The 26,452-nt window shown below is 36.2% G+C and overlaps 2 protein-coding genes across 4 annotated transcripts in view; both read left to right on the forward strand.

The window, feature by feature from the left end:
• LOC125241183 (dnaJ homolog subfamily C member 11) overlaps positions 1-10,869 on the forward strand; it is a 43,615-nt gene extending 32,746 nt beyond the window's left edge. Inside the window, exon 14 of the transcript XR_007178723.1 lies at positions 10,783-10,869. The gene's annotated coding sequence lies outside the window, so the exon portion shown is untranslated. The remainder of the gene's footprint in view (positions 1-10,782) is intronic.
• A 413-nt stretch (positions 10,870-11,282) lies between these two features.
• The window catches only part of LOC125240832 (UNC93-like protein), a 134,467-nt gene continuing 119,297 nt past the window's right edge, over positions 11,283-26,452 (forward strand). Inside the window, exon 1 of one of the 3 annotated variants that reach the window (XM_048148967.1) lies at positions 11,283-11,501. The gene's annotated coding sequence lies outside the window, so the exon portion shown is untranslated. The remainder of the gene's footprint in view (positions 11,502-26,452) is intronic. The other 2 variants (XM_048148965.1, XM_048148966.1) reach the window with 2 other exon arrangements.

Here is a 26,452-nt window from a genome sequence, read left to right on the forward strand (position 1 = left end):
ACTTTAAGTTTGCTCTGTAATATCCGTAATAAATAGCTGAACATTTTAAAGTTTGCACCAAACGCCAGGAACCATGACGCTTTCCTGACTGTAGCGCGTCACCATCACAGCAACTGCCAATTTCAGCCTCCGCCATTTTTCATGATCAACTCAACTGAGTTTACACGGATTAACCGCCATTTATAATCTTACCAACATTCGCACACCCTGACATGACTTCCGCCGCACTTAATGGACGACTGCTAGTTATCCGCCATTGTGTTCGGTATTAATTTAGGACGATTATACAATAATGATGCGATACGTTCCCACGTACGTACATGACCGTTTTGATGTGCTGGGTAGTAGGTACGGGTATTATTTGTGTGAATGGAGGCACGTGTTGGTCACGTTTAGCATCATGAATGTGAAGCACGGCATCTCTGACGCTGGCAACGAAGGGCGGAAATAAGCAGCCTTTATGCTTTTACAACTACTGATTTCCTCTTCGTATGATTTGACTAGCTTTTAGCTCCAGATGTATAAAGAGTTTAAGACTACGTCTCATGTGCCACATCCACTGCGATGTAAAATCGGCTTCGCTAATATTTCGAGTCGAACATTTTCCCCGCTTATATTCTTTTCCCCTCACTAGCTCGGAAACACGTGTTTTGTCCTTTAATACCAGCGGGTAAAAACGCATTTTATCCACTAGTGGGTAAAGTAATTTGACCTTGAATAAAGTCAAAATAACTGCTTTAAAATTGATAAAAGTAGGTTAATCTAGTAATAAAGATGATTTACCACCTGTGGAACTACTGGAAGCAGTGATAAACGCATTTTTTGCGTTGTAGTTTCCTCGCTATAGTGAGGGGAAAAGTTCTGTGTTACACTCGGGTGCAAATGTATTTTACTTCTCGTGTGTTAAAAAACTCGCAAGTTCAGGATTCTATTCTCGAACCACTCGCTTCGCTCGTGGTTCAACTATAGAATCCTTTCACTTGCTCGTTTTTCAAATTCCACACTCGGCGTTAAAATACAACTTTGCCCCCTTGTATAACAAATAACTATTAATTCACCGAGGTTCAAAAACTAATTTCTCTGAGGAAACTGAAGTTGGGCACGCGAATTAAATAGATTTGAATGTAGGGAGTCTATTAAGTATATTTCTGTCCTTTTAAGATTACATGATTATGTCAGTCACGTTTGTGCCCATACACATCCTTGTTGACAAGCATAAATGCAGGAGTGTGACATCTTAACAATATCAATTTTCCTTCAGAGGGTGGAGTGAATAAAAATGCCCATGTTGCGGAAAGTTTCCATAAGTCGAAGAAGTACCTACTCAGAAATTTCACGATGTTTTCACAAGAAATTAAGGAAATCCGAAATTAATCTGTGTTGTAAGTAATTTGGTCGCACTTGCCATGCCAATGTCAATGACGGACGCTAGCGAAAGCTTACCTAGTTTTGTTGTATCTCTCTCATGATAAGAAACTAAACAGAACTACTTCTCCACCAACTTTCTTAATAATCGTCATATTTAGTAATATAACTATTTTTCGCGGTTCACTGCATAAAGCTTATATCAGATTATAACACAAACTACCTACCTCCTTTACTACAATAGACGGAGCATTCACGCCAACTCAAAGTCACAAAATGTTCTCCTTAGTTATGTAGTACGGAACGCATCCGCTTGATCCAGTTGTGGTTGTGCCAACGTCTATAAACCATCAGTCGTGTAATTTTGGAATATTTTGGGGTTGTACATACTAGGTATGTAGATATAGTAGAGTGTAAGATGCAACAATTATGTCTGGTGACCATGCGCTCTTTGTAAACACATCCTAAAGTTTCGCCCGTGTTAGATTTACACACTGTATAGAGTTTATAAGTTGCCATTACCTTCCAATAGAAGCGACGTGACATTAGAACAAGCTATCCATATATAATCACTGGTATCAAGGACCATATAATACGGAACAGACAAAGCCCGTACAAAAAAGCGTACCCCTGAAATGTATGGGCCTTTTAGGCTTAAAACTAGATGGCGCTGTTTCGCAGCCTGGAAGTGGCCAAAATCATATTTTCGTGAAATATTTTTGCGTGTTTTTATTTTTTATAAGAACAAATGACATGCTTCTTTATTTTAATATCAAGATATCACGTCAATACACGTGTTGAAAAAAAAATGTAGCCCTAATCAGTGTAGTTATGATAGTATTTAATAGGTGGCGCTAAAAAAATGAGGTACGATTGGTAGTATGGAGACTGTAAATCCATACTAATATTATAAATGGGAAAGTGTGTGTGTCTGTTTGTTTGTCTTTCACGTCAAAACGGAGCGACGAATTGACGTGATTTTTTAGGTGGAGATAGTTGAATAGTTGAAGGGATGGAGAGTGACATAGGCTACTTTTTGTCTCCTTCTAACGCGAGCGAAGCCGCGGGCAAAAGCTAGTCCTATATAAATTTTATTATCCTTGCTGGTATTAAATACGCCAAACTCGATTTTTTTATTTTCATAGCCTAATTTAAATAAATTATTATCTATCTCAGATTATTGATATAACTTGATTACTAAAGCTAGAATAGGAAAATAAAAACCTGCTTAGGGGGCGTTAATTACCTACGTCGTTTCAGTCTTATAGACAAAAAAGTGTGTTATTGTAGTGTAATCTTAAATGCCTCGAATATTCAGCTACTATTTTTTTGTATTATATTTACTGAACATTTAAATATTTGGCCGATTTTGTCTGCTATACGGCTGAATACCTTCTGTCTATTACGCTATCTAATGCTACAAAAAAAAAAGAAAAATGGTACCTATTTTGATCTTAAGTAAATTTTAAATAAAACGCAAAAATCATTTCTCGTTCCAGGGAACGGATTCAGGAATCGATATCTACTTATTTCTAGGCTGCTTTTCTGCCCGGCGTCTGAGACCTAAGGAATCTATTCTACATATATGTGGGCCATTTTTTTCAAAGTTGCCCACCCCACTTTTTTTGTAACATGGGTATTTTTTACGCGATTCATACTTAAGCCGAGTTTATGCGCTACTCAGTCGAAATGAATTCAGTAGAAATCATGTAAAACATGGTGTTTTTATATTTGTAGCTGCATCTCAGTAACTGCTAAAACCAAAAATAAATTCGGCTTATTAATATTATAGGTACAGTTAATGTTTACCTATTGACATTTTACCCCATATATCTATGGGGCAAAATGCCTACTATAATTTAAAAAAAAATGTTATTTATATTCTATGTTTAATAATATCCTAAACCTAATCGCAAGTATCGCAACCAAGATTTTATTAGCTATACGTTACGGTCGAAATCATTATTTTCCCTATTGTATATTATTGAGACCTTCATAAATCATTTATAGTGTTTTTAATAATATTGGGTACTATTCATCGCAAATTCAAATAAATCCAAGGTAAATTATACCCAATATTATAAAAAAGCATATAATATATGTGTTTATAATTAATTAATTAGCAACTAGGCACGCAAGTTGACAGGCAAAACTCGTATGAAAATCGGTTCGCTCCGATTCGTGCGATAATCGCACGTTCGAGAAAAAATGTCATACGAGAACCGGTTTAGACGAGTCGAGAAATGTTATGGAAATATCTCCCGAAAATTCTACTCTCCGTCTAAACTATTTCGCCTGGCGATAATCGCCTGGCGAGTCTCGCATACGATACTCGTATGCGAGTTTTTATTTCTCGCACTAATGTAAACGTTTTCGTACGATACTCGCCAGGCGATTATCGCATACGATAATGTCATACGAGTTTCTCGACCAAGACGGGCGAGAAACTCGTACCATCTAAATGGGGCTTTAGAATCACGAGGTCTTTCGATCCTGATAGGAGAATAAAAATATCCCAAGTTTTCCATACATTTTTCAAACCTTCCATTCCGTTACTGCCATACAAAATGTATGAAAAAATAGTAACGGAATGGGAAAAAACCTTGGGACACTTTTTCTCCTATTAGCCAGCGTTCCCACTTAAGCGTCGCGTGTCTCGGGGCGCGCAACGGACGTCTGCGCCACGCCGCCTCAGTGTAATTCAAAAAAAAACCGGCCAAGAGCGTGTCGGGCCACGCTCAGTGTAGGGTTCCGTAGTTTTCCGTATTTTTCTCAAAAACTACTGAACCTATCAAGTTCAAAACAATTTTCCTAGAAAGTCTTTATAAAGTTCTACTTTTGTGATTTTTTTCATATTTTTTAAACATATGGTTCAAAAGTTAGAGGTGGGGGGACGCACTTTTTTTTCCTTTAGGAGCGATTATTTCCGAAAATATTAATATTATCAAAAAACGATCTTAGTAAACCCTTATTCATTTTTAAATACCTATCTAACAATATATCACATGTTGGGGTTGGAATGAAAAAAAATATCAGCCCCCACTTTACATGTAGGGGCGGTACCCTAATAAAACATTTTTTTCCATTTTTTATTTTTGCACTTTGTTGGCGTGATTGATATACATATTGGTACCAAATTTCAGCTTTCTAGTGCTAACGGTTACTGAGATTATCCGCGGACGGACGGACGGACGGACGGACGGACGGACGGACGGACAGACAGACATGGCGAAACTATAAGGGTTCCTAGTTGACTACGGAACCCTAAAAACGTCTCCTCAGTACATTTTGTATAGGAAGGACGTAAGACGCGCCCCAGGTGGCGTGGCGGCGGCGTGGCGCGCGCCGAGGAGACGTTTTTTGAATTACACTGAGGCGGCGTGGCGCAGACGTCCGTTGCGCGCCCCGAGACACGCGACGCTTAAGTGGGAACGCTGCCTTAGGATTGAATGAGCTCGCGATTCTGAGTGGAAACCACATAAAAAATTCCAAATCCAAAAAAAAAGTAGGGTGCACAACTTTGAAAAAAAAAATGCCCCCTATTGATTTAATGTCACTATCGTCAATTACAGATAGTAGAGGAGATATAGCATTGGGGGTCATAATAATTCCCACAGAACCGAAGTTTGGTTTTTTTTAGTTCTTTGTGTGTGTCTTTATGACATACTAATATAGTAAAATATATTTCTGCAAAATACGTTTTTTCGACCGCCAAACGTTGTATGAAAAATTACTATGAAAAAAAATCCTACAATTTAAACATCGTCTCTGATATCAACTTATGGGGAATTAGGCGGCAAAAAAGTTTTTAACGTTGATGTTTATCAAAAATATAACAATTTTCCACTATAATATTATAATATAATAATTAATTTATAATATTCCAATATAATAAAATAAAAACAGATAAAAATCATACATTTGATGAAGGGAAGTGATTGAAACATAAATTTCAGCAATATTATTTTTTTCATAGGTACCACACCACACCATGGTAAATACGGGTACGATCCGCCTGGTGATAAGCAGTCACGGTAGCCTATGACGTCTGCCACTCTAGAGCCTCCACATGCGCGCTGCTGGCCCTTTAGGGTACCTTTCTACCAGAGATGCGCTACGTGGATGTGTTTGATATCCACCAATCATGTTCATTGTTCCACAAATATAGCTCTAGTGGGAACGGGTTCGACTAAGCTGATTGTGGATATCAGACGCATCCATAAACACATCTCTGGTGGAAAGACACCCTTAAGAGTCCTCAGCTAGCTCGCAGGATAAGGAGCGTCCGCGGGAGAAAAATCCTCCTAAGCCTACATCGGAAACAGATGCCGTAATCTCACTGTCCAAGGCCCTAAGTCACGCGGCCCCGGTAGGCCAAAGAAGCGCTGGCTGGACTTCGTGGGAGCGGACATGCAAGAGAACAATCTCAAGCCTGAGGATGTCGAAGACCGGCCAAAGTGGAGAAGACTGAGCAGGAAAGCGGATCCTGGCGCTAGGCGGGGAAAACGCTAGATTGAAGAATCCGCAGTGTGCGACCATATACGGGTCCATCAGGGTGTGCCGTATCGTATTTATCATAAACTTGTATTTTGGTGAGGTTCAATGTAAGTACATAAATTGTCGCATCCCAAACAAAAACTCTCGATAAAGTATTATATCGAACACGAGAAAAAACCAAAATCTAATAATCATCGGTTTTTCTAGTCAGAAATCTGCCATCCGCACACCCTGGACCCGTATATGGTCGCACACTGCGGCTTAGGAGGATTTTTCTCCCGCGGACGCTCCTTATCCTGCGAACTAGCTGAGGACTCTTCATCATCATCATCATATCAGCCCTTTATCGCCCACTGCTGACCATAGGCCTCTCTTCTAGTACGCCACTTCTCCCGGTCCTGGGCTAATCTCATCCAGTTGTGACCCGCAGTTTTTCGGATGTCGTCGACCCAACGAGCCAACGGATGCCAGGCACTTCTTATATTTGTTAGCGGCCACCATTCCGTTAACATTTTGGTCCACCTGCCAGCCGGCGTATCATGCTTCTAATTTTATCACTTATCCACGTGGATAAGACTTCTGTCACTCTCACACTGACATACTTGCCAAAGCGTGACAGAGGTCTTATCCACGTGGATAAGTGATAAAATTAGAAGCATGATACGCCGGCAGGACTCTTAAGGGTGTCTTTCCACCAGAGATGTGTTATGTATGGATGCGTCTGATATCCACAATCAGCTTAGTTGAACCCGTTCCCACTAGCGCTATGTTTTGTGGAACAATGAACATGATTGGTGGATATCAAACACATCCACGTAGCGCATCTCTGGTAGAAAGGTACCCTAAAGGGCCAGCAGCGCGCATGTGGAGGCTCTAGAGTGGCAGACGTCATAGGCTACCGTGACTGCTTATCACCAGGCGGATCGTACCCGTATTTACCATGGTGTGGTGTGGTACCTATGAAAAAAATAATATTGCTGAAATTTATGTTTCAATCACTTCCCTTCGTCAAATGTATGATTTTTATCGTTTTTATTTTATCAAAATAGTGGAAAATTGTTATATTTTTGATAAACATCAACGTTAAAAACTTTTTTGCCGCCTAATTCCCCATAAGTTGATACCAGAGACGATGTTTAAATTATATGAATTTTTTTTCATAGTAATTTTTCATACAACTTTTGGCGGTCGAAAAAACGCATTTTGCATAAATATATTTTACTATATTTTTAGTATGTCAAATAGACACACACAAAGAACTAAAAAAACCAAACTTTGGTTCTGTGGGAATTATTATGACCCCATACAAATGCTCGTACAACTCCTCTACTAAGAGGAACTTTACGATCTGCCGGATGTTCCGATGGGCTGTCGACGTGTATAACAATATTTTCCGGCTTCTATCTTAATAGCCCTCGCCGGGCAGTTTGCTCCGTAGACGCGTGCAGTTTTACGAGTCCAACAAAGTTGCTAAGAAATGTAAATAAGTGACTAGGAATTTCACGAGAATAGGGTAATTGGAACGTGATGGTGGCACGGGCGGCCACAACGTTAGCTGGTAGTCATATTGTGTTTCGTAGGAAGGTCGGTGAAGGCTGTGATCATTGTTCATTATGACGAGTATAATAATCATCGAGAGTGACCGGGGGTGTATACCTATATACCAGTGCTATATGAAAACATATTGCTTATTTGTAATTTTTAAATGATGTTCATATATAGAGGTACATACACACGTTTTTCAAGAGCCGCTACGAACGGCAGCCTGTGATAAAGCAATGAAACTTTCTGAAATATTACACAAGATGTTGAAAAAATAGTCCTTCCTTAGAATACCTTCCGTAAACAACACAAACATCACCACAGAGCTGAATTTAGTCGTAATATGCGTGTTAATATAAACCTTGATCGTAAATCGCATAGGTACTCGTCATTTCCCCTATTTTAGATTGCTATCATTAGACCACTTAACTTCGCGGCTCTATATTTTATAGATTGTATGTCAAAAAATAAAACTAGTTTATTTTTATTTATGAATTACCTTATTCACAATAAAAAAGTATAATAAATTTAGAGAAAAATCGTGAAAAGGTTTTATAAGCTGTTGCCTTTTTGGACCAGAGTCGCCTTCATTGGACTACAAAGAGTACAAAGTCGCCACCAATGGACTTAGGAAATTTAGACCAATGGTCCAATCAAGGACACTTATGGAAATCGACAAAAAATATATTTTTAATGAAATATTTTTTATTCGAATTTTACAATTAAAAAATATATATATATTCTTTTCATAACTAGTTTTTTCTTACATCATCATCATCATCATCATCATTTCAGCCATTAATCGCCCACTGCTGAGCGTAGGCCTCCCTTCGTGTACGCCACTCATCCCGGTCCTGGGCTAATCTCATCCAGAAGTGCCCCGCAGTTTTTCTTACATACATATTGTCTATTTGCGCACGGATGAAGAATTCATAATTCTAAAAAAAAGTTGCCACGATTGACCGGTTCGATGATAGCCACAGGTGATCCATTGATAGCAACTAGGTATAATTTCACAAAATATAAATATTAAAAAATAGAGAAAACAAATGGCTGGAAACCGTTGTTTTAAATTTGCTCATTAATAAATGTTTAAGCATTATACCTTAATACACAAATTCAATTGCAAATGTATTTATATTTCGTGATGTTTTATTCCTTCGCGTAATTTAACTTCAACAGCGCTCGAAATACACTTGGACGTGTCACTTTTCCGGGAAGCGAGGCGCGACTGAGGTTACGGGGTCGCCCTAGGTGAGGCCTAAGATCACCTTCTACCTTACTGGATTCCGTCTAGCATGATTAGATTTTGAAATATTTAAGTGGTCCAATCAAGGCGCTGGTCCAATGATCGCAACCTTCCCCTGAATGGGCGTACGTGCGAACTGTAATATTTTACTTAGTAGTAGTAGGTCCAAATGTAGGTAATTAATCATTTAACCTTTTCATCACACCTGCAAGTGTGCAATTGCACGCAGGCGTAGCGAAACTTACAGAATAAGCTTTTCCCAAGGGAGTAATGAAACACATTTTTAACAAGTGTGATATTGCACAATGTACCTACTGTTATATATTTTACTACAAACGTACGACGTTTTGTTTTCTATCAAAATTAATTCAAGGCGCAATCTATCATTAAATCATTAAGTACTATAGATATCATGAATAATTGTCCTGAGGGGGGGGAATATGGTACGAGGACCCTTTCCTTCATACGTCGGGGTCGGCGCAGTATGTTTTTATTCTTCTATATATTGTCTCTTTCGTAGCACAACCACTTTTTTCCTCGGTTTTCTTTTTCTGTTACTTCCCTAAGCATTCATTTGTTACTTTCTCGTCACATAAATTTCATCCCTCCGCATCACAGTTACTCACTTTTACGCTTTGACGCTTTTCACTTTTAGCTCCACAAGGCTAAATACTTACACCTACTTTGATCCATCTTTGTTAACAAGTCTTATTACCCTTTAACTGATGAGGCATCCGAGCGTTGTAATTGTTGTACCTAAATGATTACCCTGAGCTGCCGCCATTTCATCCATCCTGTGCTGTTGTCAGGTTTTTGTATGAACGAACCAAAGTAAAATAAGTATCTGGTATTCGACCGTCTAGTACCTTATATCCGCCTGAATACCGAAATTTCGACAAAGTGGCCGAATAGGGAATAGTTCCGAATATTCGTGGCATTTTTTCATCCTGATTGACTTCACTTAACCCTTAAATGCATGGTGATGTATATATGTATGCATCATATATTTGATGGCCCGTGGCTCGATATGTAGCTATCAAAATCACATTTATTGCTTAATTATTATTCATTATTTATTATTATTTAATATACAATTAAATAAATTAAATAATATAATGAATCATTATTAATGATTTACTATTTATTATTTAAGGATTAAGATAAAATGGCGGAAAAGTGTGAAAAAACAGGACGAAGGCGATTTTTAGTATGTGATTTAGGCTGATTTTTTCGGAGTTAGTAATTAGTTTATGTTTAAACATTTTATCATAAAGGTTTCACAAATAGTGTACCTTTTAGGGTTCCGTAGTCAACTAGGAACCCTTATAGTTTCGCCATGTCTGTCTGTCCGTCCGTCCGTCCGTCCGTCCGCGGATAATCTCAGTAACCGTAAGCACTAGAAAGCTGAAATTTGGTACCAATATGTATATCAATTACGCCAACAAAGTGCAAAAATAAAAAATGGAAAAAAATGTTTTATTAGGGTACCCCCCTACATGTAAAGGAAGGGCTAATTTTTTTTTATTCCAACCTCAACGTGTGATATATTGTTGGATAGGTATTGAAAAATGAATAAGGGTTTGCTAATATTGTTTTTTGATAATATTAATATTTTCGGAAATAATCGCTTCTAAAGGAAAAAAAGTGCGCCCCCCCCCTCTAACTTTTGAACCATATGTTTAAAAAATATGAAAAAAATCACAAAAGTAGAACATTATAAATACTTTCTAGAAAAATTGTTTTGAACTTGATAGGTTCAGTAGTTTCTGAGAAAAATACGAAAAACTACGGAACCCTACACTGAGCGTGGCCCGACACGCTCTTGGCCGGTTTTTAATAGTAGTAATTTTTATTAAATAAAACTTACCAATTACGATATATTTATATAAATAAGATTTTGCCTATTTAACTTCTAACACTGATTTAGTATTAATAATCGATCTTAAATATTTTTTTTATTATTTTTCCCAGAGTCAGAAAACCATTGTCTATCACATATATTAATATCTCGTTAAAAGAAAAAATCATGCATTTAAGGATTAATATTGAAAACGTCAAAAGTTCATAAAGTTTGAAGGTGAAATTAGATATTTTTTGGAAAGTGATTAACAGTTTTTTTTCTGGTTCAGATTGACGCATTGGCTTGGAGACACGGGTTGTATGCCCATCCGGTCACGAGGATGGGTTTAAGAAGCTCGTGTACTATTTATGCACGTCCTAGTACATCGGCGTCCAGCTTGACCTTTTGTAGCACTTCTTAGAGGTAAAGAAGTGGAATGAATAAATATCTACGAGTATACCTAATGTATATATATATGTTTTTTCAACAAGAATTACCTACTTAATTATTTATTTGGTGTTCAAGATTAGAAATGAAATGTAGTTCAAAATGCGTGTTCAAAAGAGCTTATTTTAAAAGTATGACGATTGTTATTTCATGACAATTAATATGAATAATTCATTCATATATTTTTATACCATGTTTGTGGCAAACAAGCATATGGCCCGCTTAATGGTAAGTAAGTAGTCTCCGTAAAGGTCTACCAAATAAAGGATTGAAGTTATTGTAGTGTGGAATGATAGTGGGTATGATTGTTGGTGGTTTGTGCCGTTGGGTGGTGCGCTGGTGGTAGCTGGCGCGGGGTGCGCTGGCGCTCTTTTAAGCGGCCCCCTCGCGTCGCGGCCTCCAGTCTCAGCACCGTCCGACGTCCGCGCACACGTACCCGCGCAGGCGCACTCGCGAGTGTCCAGTGACAAGCTGCCTTTCTCTCACGCAGTGCTATCGTGTTCGACGTGAATGCTAAACCGGACTTTGAAAACACAAAAATCACTCGGAATTTTTGATAAGGTAAGATCCCATTTTCTAGCGCTGCGACTGTCATATTTGTGCAAGGCGAATCTTGGGGTTGCGAGGACCACCACCGTTCAGCGTTAAGGTTATCCGGACGGTATTTTGTAAATATTCGCGGCTGTCGTGCGCGTACGGCGCTAAGGATTTTTCTGCTTATGTATTTAGAATTTAAATATCTTATCGAGCACAGCAAGTGAAAAGCGGCTCTGAATTCGACGCGTATGCTCGTTTCTTTTGTTCACGTATTATTCACCCGTGACTGGCATGAAACACAAAAACCTATTTAATAACACCTATGAAAAGGCGTAGTTTTCTTAAAAGTGCCCGGAAAAATATGCTGGCCGGTAACAAAGACTAAGCTAATCATTCAGCTGTCGAAATATTTACTAGCATTCGCAGAATGAAACAATCGAAAAAATAAACCTTGAGTGTTTGGGAACTGAAGGGTTCAATAGATCCTTTGCTTTTCTTCCAGCGATGTGTTTGTCGCGAGTGACCTCCAGATTTCCCACCCCTACCTCCAACGAGGTGGCACTCCTTTAAACTTGTTTACATTCCCTCATTGCATTATTATGTTGGTGCCAAGTTACGTGCACTAACTGTAAGAGTATGGTATATTTTATTCGTAATTTAAACCATTAATAACAATTGCAATAGCGGAGAAAATGCAGAGTTGCGTTAACCGAGATCAATCAGTCAGTAGGTAACGTACCTGTTGGTTTTTTGACAGTACATACTTAATTCATCGGGTCAATGAATAAGGTACAGCGGGGCAGATCTCGACTGGGGGGCAAATGTAACTGGTCCATTTTTTCAATGTTTTACAATGTTTGCATTATTAAATACAGTGTCCACCGGTTATAGAGGTATATGGTAGGCGTGTTCAGTGGATACATGTAGAACTCAACATCATAGTGTATATAATAATGGAAAAATGGATCAGTTACAATTGTCCCCCAGTTGAGATTTGCTCCGCTGTACCTTATTAAAGTTTGCACAATTTTCCCCGTCTGAAGATAGGTGGATGTGTCCTTAAGGTAAACAATATGTCATAGCTTCTTAATATTATGTACCTACAAAATTACATTTATAAATATAAAAATTCAAACATTCAGTTTAATTTTAGTTGACGATTTTTAGGTGATATTTACAAAGTTTTGAACTTGTACTTCTTTTTATACATATTATAATTAATATACCTAAACCTCATTTTTATATAGAAAAAAAAACTTACTTTTAAATCACTTAAGTGATATGTATGAACAGGTAGATGAAACATGTGTTCACCCGAACCATTACATATTTTTCAAAAAATATTTTTCCCCTCACTAGCTCGGAAACACGTGTTTTGTCCTTTAATACCAGCGGGTAAAAACGCATTTTATCCACTAGTGGGTAAAGTAATTTGACCTTGAATAAAGTCAAATTAACTGCTTTAAAATTGATAAAAGTAGGTGAATCTAGTAATAAAGATGATTTACCAGTTACCACCTGTGGAAAAACTGGAAGCAGTGATAAACGCATTTTTTGCGTTGTAGTTTCCTCGCTATAGTGAGGGGAAAAGTTTTGTGTTACACTCGGGTGCAAATGTATTTTACTTCTCGTGTGTTAAAAAACTCGCAGGTTCAGGATTCTATTCTCGAACCAATCCTTTCACTTGCTCGTTTTTCAATTCCACACTCGGCGTTAAAATACAACTTTGCCCCCTTGTATATCAAATAACTATTATTTACATAATAAGTATATTATTAAGGCTTTATGTAAAACTATTTACACCAATGCTCTTTTTTAAGCGTGATGACAAAATTCATAAAAAAATGAAATAAAACAAAAATTATCCCAAATAAATAATTGCATTTTATTAAGTACTTATACACACTGTTCGTTTGTATAGGTATTTTTAGTTCAGAACAACTAATTTTATATTTAAACAATGTCCCATAAATAAAGTTATAGAATATAGGTACCTAGTTGTAATACCTACCTGTTGAAATGATAGATACATGTATTTAAATACTTAATGCCAACCAGTATCTAAAACGTGACTGTTCGAAGTCGATAAAAATCAATTTTCTCGCAACATAATAATGATTTGTTTTCAAAACTCAGTTCAATATCTCTATAAATATGTATACCAGCTCCTCTAGCACAACTTGCCTTGTCGCGCGCGAGTCCATACTTGAAGTCGCGCTTGATGTATGGACTCGCGCGCGACAAGGCAAGTTGTGCTAAAGGGTCAACCGGTTGGTCCCAAACAGTGTGCATCTCGGCACCCTGGGGCGCCGTGGACAGTGCGAAGAGACACCGTGAGGCAGTTCTTCTCAATATGTTTCCTCTGGCTATAAAATTTTAATCTTGTTAGTTCGTCGCGGCCAGATAAAGATTGGGAACCGCATACCTATACAATTTTACTAACATGTGTTTAAGAGTTGACTCATTTGTATGTATCAACTGCTCAATAGCAAGCATTTCATAATTATAGTATAATCCGTACGTGAGTAAAACTTGCACATAAGTCTAAGTGGTGGGTCTTTTATGCTAAAAATAATTGTGTTTAACACTTTTTTTTACTGAATTCAGCATTAGTGCGTTTTCACATTATCCGATCCGGTAACAGATGTAGGACCGTTATCCTATACATTAAAGGCGCCATCTTTTTTTAAATAAAACAAAAACACATCCGTAAATATATATTTACAAAAATTGCTCAGTTAAAGGTACCCAATAAGTTAGTTACTTTAAATAATCCATGTATTTTTACCTTATTAGGACACAACATATAACTTAAAATATGATGACAAAAGCAGACAAAATTATGTTAATAAGTTATTAGTAACGTACATGTAGGCACTATTTCTTAAGCAATGATAAGCGTATAGGTTACAGTTACGTTATTAGTAATATTATTGCCATAGTAAATACCACATTTATTGTAATACTTAAACAGCGAAATTTCTGCGATAAACTCGATGTCGATGTATTTAACAGATCGTTATTATCGGTAATGATATCGAGTTTTGCTACTATTGGTACAAAAGTAATAAACCTATAGGTAACATTGGGTATTTTATGTGTCGGGTATGATACTCTTTATGTAGTGTCATAGAGGAATTTAACGAAATGCACTCGTTTTAATTATTTATGTTTTCAGAAATATACTTAAAACTCCAATTTTTATTGTTACTGTAGCGGAGCTAAATATTACGCTAAGGTGGGATTAATAGAGGACCTACTCGTATTATTTGTTATATAACTGATACAGCCATCTAGGAAAAATACAATGAAATGAAGTTAATTTATTAGGTTTTTTTTATCTAACAACTCCATAAATTTACAAACATAAAATTACTAAATCTAAAATAATAATAAAGCTAAGGTTTTTGATAAAAATACTTAAAAATAACTTAACTTTATTAGACATTAAACAGGGTCGATAGGTACTCTAGTAAATGTGCCTAATACGCTGCTGGCGTTGCCCTCTGTATGGCGAGAGAAATTTTGTTGGACTAAATAATCGCCAGACCTGGGGTCGCCGCTTTTTTCCCGCAGTCGCTGCCCTTAACTGGCGAATGGATTTATTAGGTACTATCAGCTGCAAAAGTGCATGGCCAATTTATCAATGAATTCATTCATAATTTCTCCAAGCAATTTTGCAGCTCACTGTACATTTTTTTCAGTGAAAATCCAGTTTAAACTTTCAGTGAAAAATATACTGTAAGTAGGTGCCACTAGGTGTTTATAAAACCGAATCGATTTAACTCTACGCCGCTGTAACAAGTGCATGTATAGGTCATTAGGCAGTGTTTTGCTAATAATAAGCGTTTCCAATTCAAATTTCACCCTATGAGTGATTAAAAGATTTTTCTTATCGTGTTCTTTTGGCGATGGTCGAGCGCGGCACCGCCGCGCCGCTCTAGCCGAAATCACAATCGTTGACGGCTACGTGGCGATGGCGATCGAAACGCAGTCTGGGTCTGTCGCGCCACTACAGCAGAGCGATAGGGAGACCTAACTATGACACGCTTACGAAGCGTAGGCGAGGCGAGTGTGTCGGTGGCTAGGTACCCTGGTGTCGCAAGCCGAGAGACGCGGGAGGACTGTTTGCTCGATTTCGAAACCTGGGGCTCTAAGGCTCCAACTGACTTATATAACCGTTTTACCCCCATGCCATTCTGCCCTAATACACACCAGTCATCGATAAAACAACTACTCGATATGTGCCAAATACCTATTTCCATTTCAAAAATAATAATTTAAATTTATGTCATTGCATGGAAATTAAAACACGGCCAAACCGTTGTTCGTTTTTCAAATGTTTGCTACTAAACTAGTATGACCCAGTGTAAGGCGGTTATAGTCACCGCAGAAGGTAGCGCTGCATTGCGCAACTCGCTAGAAAACGTAAAATGTGAACTGTTTTAAATATTTCACATTAAACTTATTTTTTGCCGCTAGGATATGGGTCAATCGCAGAAAATTTTTACCTTTTGAATTTCGTAACGAACCTGAGAAGTAACGAAACTGATGAATTTTGTAACGAACCTGATAAAATAAAAGTGTCTATCAGTATGGAAAAAAGCTAATTCTCATTTTTGTTACGTAACGAAATGTAACGAAACTTAGAATATAATCTGAGAATTTTTCACATATACGAATGATTTCCCTTAAACGTGTAATGAATGAGTATTATTTTGGTTTTCGACACTACACGAAGGGCTTACGAACCTAATCCTGAAACAAAAATGGATATCGACTTGTTTAGGAATCTGACACGTGCCTAATCATTGTTGGATTAATAAAAAGTACTTCTATTAAGAACCAACAAAAATTTTGGGGATTTAATGTCCCGTAACGAAACCTGAGTAACGAAAGTTCAAAAAGTTGGAACATGATAATCAACATAAAAATTTCGAAGTTATTCTTAATAAAAGGAAATAAATACATACAGAACTCAAAGAAGAACATTATAAGACTAAATAAACAACTGTTAAACTTTATAGGAAGGGAAATGAAGCGTAACAAATTGTCTGCATAGAAAAAAAAATCGGAATTGAGACATGATAATTTTGTATGGGATGTAAAAACACACCTCATGGAAAAAAAAAAAGTAAATACTTATATAATTCGAATAAAAAAAAAATAATGGGAATCTAAAGAGGGTATTTTATTACAGTGATGGAATTACGTTATGTTTTTCTCTTGTGATATATTTTTAAATCGCCCTTGTTTTCACGGGACTTAAATTTCTACGAAAGGTACATCTTTTCTGCAATTGACCCATATAACAACATTGATAGTAGCTTAAAAGTAGCCAGCATAGGCCATAAAAAAGAAAACCCTGAACTGCAGAATTGTTTTTAAAGCATATAATTGTACATGAGTATATTTACGACAGCACATTTTATTACCTGAATCACCTTTTTATTTTCCTTATGTTATTTCGATAAACAAACAGGTAATTTTCTTAAAAATTCATATAGTTAACAAAAAACGCCATAAAAATAAAACGGTAATTATTTTTAGGTAAACGTATCAATTTTGTATCCTGGTGTAAAATATTTCCGTTTGCCATCTGTTTAGTTGTGCTGTTTAGCTATCCCCATTTTTTCCGGGCAACCTGTCGTATGAGATTTGGGATGACAGGCAATGTGTAATGAAATTATCTCTATGACATTTACCATACCATCAGGTGTTTCAGGATATATTTAGTGTCGAATAGAATAAGGAACCGGTCTCTAAAACGGATTCCACGCCACGAACGGGTTTCCTAACGAGCGGTGCGCAGACGCAGCCAACTCAGCAGATTCGCGCTAATCGCTAGTGAATGATATCACTCATTTAATCATATTTTCATTAGGGATCAGAAATGAATATGGGTGATAGGGCTAGATTCGTTGCCATATGTATAGTCATCATTGTCAACAGAATTATTAAAATACCTGTATGTGCCATAAAAAATATCGGCCTGCACCGCAACTCATTAACAGAGACGACTAATACCTATCAAAATACAGTCGTGTATTTAAAAAGATTGTATCGTTCATGTACTAAAAATTACTTATCTATCTACATTTTCGAAATGCGATTAGGTTCATATTAGTTAGCGTTTGATATAATAGTTTTTTTGTATTGCGGCCATGCACAAGACATAAAAAAACATTTCTAATATCTTCATTGGTTACTAAAATATCATTATTGTTTTTACATACTGTAATTACAATACTTGTAAAGATTCTAACCTTTTTCGTTATCGCAACACTAAAAGCAATAAAAGCCATTTGTTAAATTTGATTGGGTATTTAATTAGTGTATAGTGACTAATCAACGTTAGATTGGGTCAAAGTTCTTGGGTTCTTAATGCATCAAACAGGTTACGTGTGGTTCTAAACTAGGGAACGTTTACACTAACCTCTGCCGCATTCGGCATGCATTAAGGTATAACAACTAGGTTGTAAATTCAGATACAAGTGCGCAGAAGAGGAAATTCGAAATGTGCGCGCGTATTTATCCGCGCGAAAAATTGTACGCCTAATCACCGGCTCACAGTGCTATCGGGTGTTTTTTGAAATGGATACGCAGTTTAGAGTTTAGAGACTACTTTAGCCACTTTTGAATTAGCATCATAATAATAGTACTGAAATAGTAAATAGTACATTACGATACAAGTGCGGGAAAGAAGTTCGAAACGAGTGGCGATAAATAAAAAACGACCGAAGAGAGGCGAAAACGAAAATTCGTAACTCGTGTCGATTACTCGAGTTACGAATTTCCTTTTCGAACGTGTATTGTACGACGTTTTTCAGTATGTACAGATGGCCTGGCCTATCGAAGTTTCGACCTGACAAGAAATGAACCACTTTGCGCACTAGTGCGGGCAAAAAGCACCATCGTACTGAAAAAATGTTTTACGATAGTAGTGGAAAATATCTGGAAACTGGAAGAAAAAGATCAATCGTAACAACTAAGTGTGGTTCCTATTTTACCTTTTAGTCCACATTTTATTTTATTTTTATTTAGTCGTAATATCGGTATAATGGTATATGCAGTACACAATCGTAACTGGGTGTATTTAAAAATAAATCTCGAATATCGAATTTCACCAGACCTGGACGTGTTTGGGCTCATTCTTCTCAGAATCACGAGCTGATTCGACCCCGACAATGAGTATGGCTGTGCGTGGACTCAGTGTAACTCAGCCTTATGTGCAGGTTTGTTTTTTCTGTGACGAGTTCATTAGCTTTCTGCTATATCTCAGATTAATACACAACAAGATTAATACACAAGTTTATTTTATGTTAACCTCATTTGAGAACTACTGTAGCAGGTGTCTTTATATTTGTATGTTTTTTCACACATTACCAGTTAGGCGCTGTAGACATAGGTAGGTACATATTTACATAGTTTAGGATAACTTTATAGCGCCTGCTGTAATCTACTATTTATAATTAGTTTCCAAATGCTTTTAAAATCCCAAATGTTTCCGATGCGAATTATATGTATACACAGTCTTTTGGCTTTTTAATGCGTAATGCGTACGCATTATTTTATATTAGAATAGAATAGAATATTTTTTATTTAACATCAGTTTGGACAAATATAAATACAACACAATCTAGATATTCTAGATGTTAAATTGGGAGCCCACTCAGCATATTGCCACGGCATGCCGAAGTGCTGATTTTCAGATTTTCATATTCCTGTACGCAATACCCGCGCATGCTTTTAGTTCTCCGATGCATACGCATTTTCATGCTACCGAGCGATTCCTCATGTACAAAATGCGTCTCGATGCTGACGAATTTGATTCCACGCTAAGTTTCGACAGATGACAGGTGTTGGCGATTGTCCGAACGTGTCAAGCGGCCATGTCTGGCGCCCCTGCGCTTGAAACAGATTACGCTATCACCGAACCGAACGTGAGAATGCACGTGTTATGATTGTGATTTAAAAAGGCCATTAACATTATGTCCATAACAATTACCTGTCTGGGTATCCGGGGAACTATCCTAGGAACTCCATATCGGTCCAATCGGTATCGTATATTTAGTTCAGTATCAACATTTTCGAGTTAGTTCATTACTTACCCGTTAGTTGTTTGCTATATTTAGAAAAACATAACCATTTTGATCTTGTAGTTTTTTTTTCTTTTTTTTAGATAGACATCATTTATTAATAACCATTAAAACATACAAAAACACTTAAATTAAAATCTTACAAATAAAATAAAACTAAATTATAACTAAATCACTACTTAAAAATAAGCTTATAATAAATAATACTAAAGAAATAATTAGAAAATAATAATAAAAATAAAAGAACCCAATTATAAAAAGAAAAAACCATCTAACAAATCCGCCTGCGGCATGGTGCCCATTATGCTGGCGGCATTTCCTCGCTGTATCGCCACTATCTTGTAGATAGTTGTGTTGTTTTGCAGTCGAAACCAGTGAAATAAAAACAACATAGTTAATCAAATATCTAAGTTTACATATTAATAGTACAAGTAATACAACGCTGGAGCAAATCTAAATATTTCTTTAAACAATTGGTTTTGTAATTAAGTATGTACATATCTATAAATAACTTTATTGGTGTTTTGCATAACGGACCAAATAATATGATTATAAAGTTACCAACTTTTGGTACCAATTAAGTTGTTTCTGAGTTATTAAGGTCAGAGTTACCAGCACCTATAACTGACCATAAGCGGATGTAATCGGACATTCATATAATGTAAAATACCCTATAATGGACGGTGATGCCATTATGGACTAAAAAAAAACACAAATCCTTAAAAGTAAGTATCTAAAATTAGTTTCTAAAAACTGACGGCATTGTACCATAAACAAGAGTCATAGAGCTGCTTAATTTTGAAGTTCATTTAATTCGGTTATTTCTGAAGGATTTGGCGTCAAGATAAAAGTCATCAGTTTACTGAAAAAAATATTAGGACGAATTCTAATTTTATCTGGGGTATATAAAATTGACTCATGGAGTATAAATAAAATAATAAATAAATAAATATTATAGGACATTCTTACACAGATTGACTGAGGCCCACGGTAAGCTCAAGAAGGCTTGTGTTGTGGGTACTCAGACAACGATATATATATGTATAATATAAATACTTATATACATAGAAAACATCCATGACTCAGGAACAAATATCTGTGCTCATCACACAAATAAATGCCCTTACCGGGATTCGAACCCGGGACCGCGGCGTAGCAGGCAGGGTCACTACCGACTGCGCCAGACCGGTCGTATCAGTTGGCTTTAAAAGTAGAATTTTAAACTTATTTCACTGTCCATAATGGGGATCCATTACTGGAGCACTAACTTCCATAACTGCAGAAGAAACCAATAGCAGTATCTATTCTGCAATACGCTTGAAATGTAAAAGAAGGATAGGACATTCAAGTTTTAAAACGCTTAGCGGTAGAATTTTTACATGTATCAGTGAAATATTAGAAATAAATAGGCAAAATTTTATCTTAAACTGTCCATGATTGGGTCCGTCACGTTAGGTAAACAAAATTAATATAAGTAAACAGGGTGCAATTTAAACTGTTCATCTGCTTAAATTACGAGTATGCATATTTACGGATATTTGTAATGGAGCTCCACAGATACCAATTTGGAAGAAGCATGGGCTTTGAAATCGTGATTTACCTATAAATATATGTTTAAAATCTTCATTACTATTTATTTGTATTAAGAACATCTTTACTTAGTTAACATACTACTAAACATATTTTGTAAGTCATATAGGTGGTAGTGGTACCTAAGTAGGTGTGGAGAATGCCAAAAATTTTATTGAACTCTTGTTAAAGTGTTGTCCCGCTGATTAATATTTATTTATGCAAATAATAAAATTAATGAGATGACTGTATTACTAACTATATAACTACAACTACAGGAGCTGGCAGCTTCCTCGCACAACGTATGTATTTCGATTCGGCGAGGAAATGCTGCAAGCATCTTGGGTCCTATGCCTCAGGGCCCTCTTTAGATTTAGATTTTTTTTTAAATTGCCTATTTTATAATATTTATCGTATCAAATGTTTATTTAATAAATTAAATTAAGTATAACCAGCAACTATTAAAATGTAGTAGTTATGCCGTAGTTAAAATAAATGACGTAAAATGGTCGATGTGCAAATTCGGCTTAGAATATTGTTAATTACTTCATTTACCTGTAAATGTAGGTAATAAATAAGTAATATTGAACTATAAATTAGATTTTTTACTCAATTTGCAAGTGTCACATTTTGTGTAATAACGGCTTTTATTATTTTTTATTTATATAATCAGTTATGTCATGCTTTAGGTGGATTACTAGTACCTAAGTATATTTACGTGAATCTCTATTGGATGAGGTCACGGCTATTTTTAGAAGGCAACATCCAAAACAGGCCCGAAATGCTGGCCCGAGGCTCCCGGCACGGCACCTCAAATTACTCGCTTGTCCATTAAATGGTAAACCTTAAGTACCACGTTGGCATCCAAGATTGCTGTTTTTGTACAATTAATTTTAATATTAAATATGAGTTGATTCATTCAATCTTAATGAAAAATTACTAAGTTGGTTTTTGGATGCTTTGAGCTTTGATTAAGTAGGTTTATTTTAAGAGTCACGTAAATATTCATAAAGCATTTTTAAACCGAGTATATTTCTCATGTTATTTTGAATTCTGTTTAAAAAATAAGTTTAAAATTCAATCGCACGAGCTAGTAATTCAGAAATGATCGCTGAAACCCGCACATTGGTTACGTAAAGAGTGAACGATAATTTATGTAAGCATGGACGTTGCGGCCGGCGTCTTCAGAACTGAAGGCATTCAAAACGTCGGTTATGCTTAGTTAAGTATTGTGTGATGCCGTCAAATTTTCACGGCTCCTCTGCCCGTTTCTGTGTCAACCAATCTCTGTATTCGGCAACACTGTCAAAACAAATATTGCTCCTCTGCCAAGTGGAGAAAGTTTAAATTCCTTCTGCGCGCCGCAAAGGACGCAGGAAGCGATACCGAGTAATTAATTAAACAAATTCGCCGCAATTTGTTTCTGGGTCAGGTGAAATTTCTCGCACTCTCCTTGCTATGCGTGTTCAATCAAAAACGGAAACTCGTTATCGGAGCGACTTTGCACTGTCATAACAATTCATCGTGAAAGCGTCACACATCTTCAGGAGGCAAGTCATCACGAGGAGGAATAGCCAGGTCATGTTCATAGCTGACCTAGTAGTACGGACGTATTCTTCTGCAAAACAAGTGCCAGTAGCTGGCATTCTGATTGTTTTTGATTAAGGTTAAGGTAGCGATCATTAGGATCGTTGGGACGACTAATCGCCACGCAGAGCGTGCTCGGCATAATACGAACGGGCACGCAAATCGAGCGACTCTTCCACGACAATTATTTAAAATTATTTAATTATCTCAATGATCATAGCACAGCTCGCGCTCTGGCCAGGGAACCACTTCGATCCGGCTCCTAATTGCTTTGTTATCTTAAATACTTTGTGTGGATTTTTTGTAACATTGTCCTACTTAACAGGTCTTAGTTTGAATACTCGATTCTTGCGCCGACGTCACAATTAATATTTGTATGTAGGACGACGGGTTTTGAATTGAAGGATGATTAGTATAATTAATTTAATACCTGACAAAGATTATGATTGCCCGTTGAACAGTTTTAGACTTTATTAACATTTTAGATTGTTTGCTTCTTTTATATTTCGTGTGTATCGAGTGCACGCTCTTGGCTTTGTTTGCCAAAAGATCATGACCTCACGTTATTGACTTAGAGTAACCTTGCAGAATTGCACATTTTAATAATTCTAATTTGCACCTCGTACCTGACACTTGATATGTTGAAAAAAAATGGCATTCTCTTTTAACGATCTGTCACTCTGGGTTAAGTGGAAAAAAATCCAGCGTAGCGCAGTGACTTGTGCGCGGTTGCTACGAGATTAGGCTTGTAGCATGATGAGAAAAGTTTTTTTTTTATTTATTTATTATTAATGCACAGTACTGTAGGTACCTATAAGTATTCACAGAAACATTGTAGGTATTAAGACACTAATAGTTAATTAAACAATTTCGCTGCAAATTCGCTTGAGAAAGTGCCTTGAATGTGGCTTATATGGCATAGTTACGTATAAGTACGTATAAAATAGGAACTCATTCATTTTTGATAAAACGGCAACATCACTTAAGCACTTCATAGATTTAAAAAAAAAACAAATACTGTTATTGTCAAAACAATAAAAAAAACTGTGTGTAGAACACACTTTATGACCATTATGGAAATAATCTAGAACAGTTCAGAATCGACTCGTTGGTTTTTTGTATTACCAATAATAATTAAATGTATATTAAGCAGAAAATAGATTATAACATCAGAATTATTCCAGTTGTCTATATATAGTATCCATAATAACAGTGTTCAAATAATAACCCATGTATCATCTTAACGATGTTTCTCATTATTGTGTTTTTGTATGATATCGATATTTCCTCAATATACATATATGAACCTAATTAATAACAGTACCTACCGAAACACATAAGAACAAAACGACGATATTAACTGGGAAAAATGTATACTATTACCAAAGCAAAAACTTTCAAGGAAACAGAGATTTGTAAAAGTCAGTGACCCTAAGACAATAGATAAGTATCAAACGCTGTCATTCTAAGGATTAAATAAAAATGCCTTACGCATACATTACATATATTGATATCTTTGTTACTAAGTATAGTGCGAGAAGTTTTACTAGGATAGCGGTAATTACATTCACATAATGGGTGCTTTATTGACTGTATAAGGTCATTTTAATAGCGAAGTCACAGTTTAAATAGTCAACAGTGCCAGTACAGAATCTGCCTCGACAAAAATTACGACGAAGAAAGGGATACGTATGTTTGTCTTTTTTTACAGTGCTGTAATTTGTCCATTAGAATACACGTTCTTATTCACACAAACCGGTGTGTTTTCGGAGCGTAAAAAGTAAATTTTATAATATTCATATTATAAATGGTGTAGACATAAGGACATAACTCGTCTAGTTACGATAATATTGCGTAGGGTGAATTTCAACATATTCGAAATATGCATAATTTTGGTGGATCTTTTTAGTTTTGTAATTTTAGTTGAAATTATGTACTGATGTTACATAACTAATTATTACCAATGTTATGTAGCAATGACCTTTCATTATAATAAGTCGTTTTAGAGATATTACGATTTCAGTGATATGGTCGCCATCAACGCAAAATTGGTCTACCCACAAAAATAAAATAAAAAATCAAAAATAAAGCCTTTTATTCATTTTTTTTCTATTGTTTTCCACTTTAAATAATAAACTTTTAACATGTAATACATAAATTTCAAAGAGAAACAAAAACGTTACTGCCCTCAATTTATTCATCATCAAAGTTTATGCAATTTTGGTGGAAAAAGTATTACCTCTACGACCAACCTACGACCCACCAAAATTAGATATTTTTGTGTGGGGCGGACAACTCCAGCAAGGCGTGACACTTGTGTAATATTGAAGTGCAGGGACGAACCTGAATGGTCAGGTTACGACACGTTTGTTCATCTTGCTGCGTCACGTTTAACCATAAAAATAATTTCAATAATTACCACCAAAATTGGTTCTTTCCCCCGGACAACTTTTGGTGCTTAGTTATAAGTGTCAAATTATATTAATAATATTGACTTATATCATCTTAAAAATATACTTAATCTAATAAAGAATGAAAGTATGCCAAGTTTTCTTTATAGCTGTGGGTTTACTGGATTTAGCATAGCAATGATCCGCTAAAAACAGGCTCAGGGGATCGATTTTTAAATTTCGAACGCACCAAATACGAATTCGCCATTCGAAAGTCTGTGGAAAACGACGTAATGCTATTTTTGAAAAAGGACGGCTAGTAATTTTAAAACTAGTGGTAATGACCACTCGTTTTCCATTTTGTTAGTAAAATTTAAATCGCTAGTAGTAGAGATATTATTGAACGAATTTCACGAAATCGATTGGCCGAGACTCAAAAATACGCTAAGCCAAAATTAGAATTTCGATGAAAAAGTATTTTTAAATAAATATACATCACTTGTAACAATTTGCGTTTTTGCCGAAGATAGTATTTTGGGATTGGATTTCATAAAAAAAACCGGAACTAATTAGCCCATACAATGATTATCAGCTCCGCTACAAAAAAATCACGCTGGGATATTCACCCGTAAAGGGTCATTAGAAAATATAGAACAGTTGTCACAAATAATTAATGAATACAGCAAAGAGACGTAGTAAACACATTTTTTAAATAAATTATTGACTTGGGGCCCGTTTCTCGAAAGCTACAAGCCTTGTATTACAAGTGCGCGAACTGTCAAATCGTATGGGTTGTCATGGAAACACACTTGTAAGACAAGGCTTGTTCCTTTCGAGAAACGGGCCACTGATAGTACGAAAAAAAACCGTCATTATTTTTTATGGGTAGTTCATGTACTGGCAAATGAGGCTAAGGTACATTATATCAGCCACATCCCAATGTTAGAATAATTAAATAATTATACAGTATTATGCAGCTATTTGTATTCCGATCTAATATATGTACATAGAGAAAACAAACTGGAATCATAGAGTAAAAATAGTAAAATATAATATATTTACTTCTAACTTAAAGATTTTATAACACCAAGTCAAAAAGTCTTTATTTTGGCCAAAATATGTAAAAAAAAACGATTATTAACTATCGAATGGTTGTTATACACACTGGTTTATAAATGAATATTACTGTAAGGGCTACTTGCATCAACCACATTTGACAGACAGATCATGGTCACGCAGCAGACGTTTACGGAACTTCCCTACCAAATAAAATTTAACGAACGCTTTAACGGTGACAGATGGTAGATGGTTTGGTGCAACTGACCGATGA

This window comes from Leguminivora glycinivorella, chromosome Z, assembly GCF_023078275.1.
Source record: "Leguminivora glycinivorella isolate SPB_JAAS2020 chromosome Z, LegGlyc_1.1, whole genome shotgun sequence".
Lineage (NCBI taxonomy): Eukaryota > Metazoa > Arthropoda > Insecta > Lepidoptera > Tortricidae > Leguminivora > Leguminivora glycinivorella.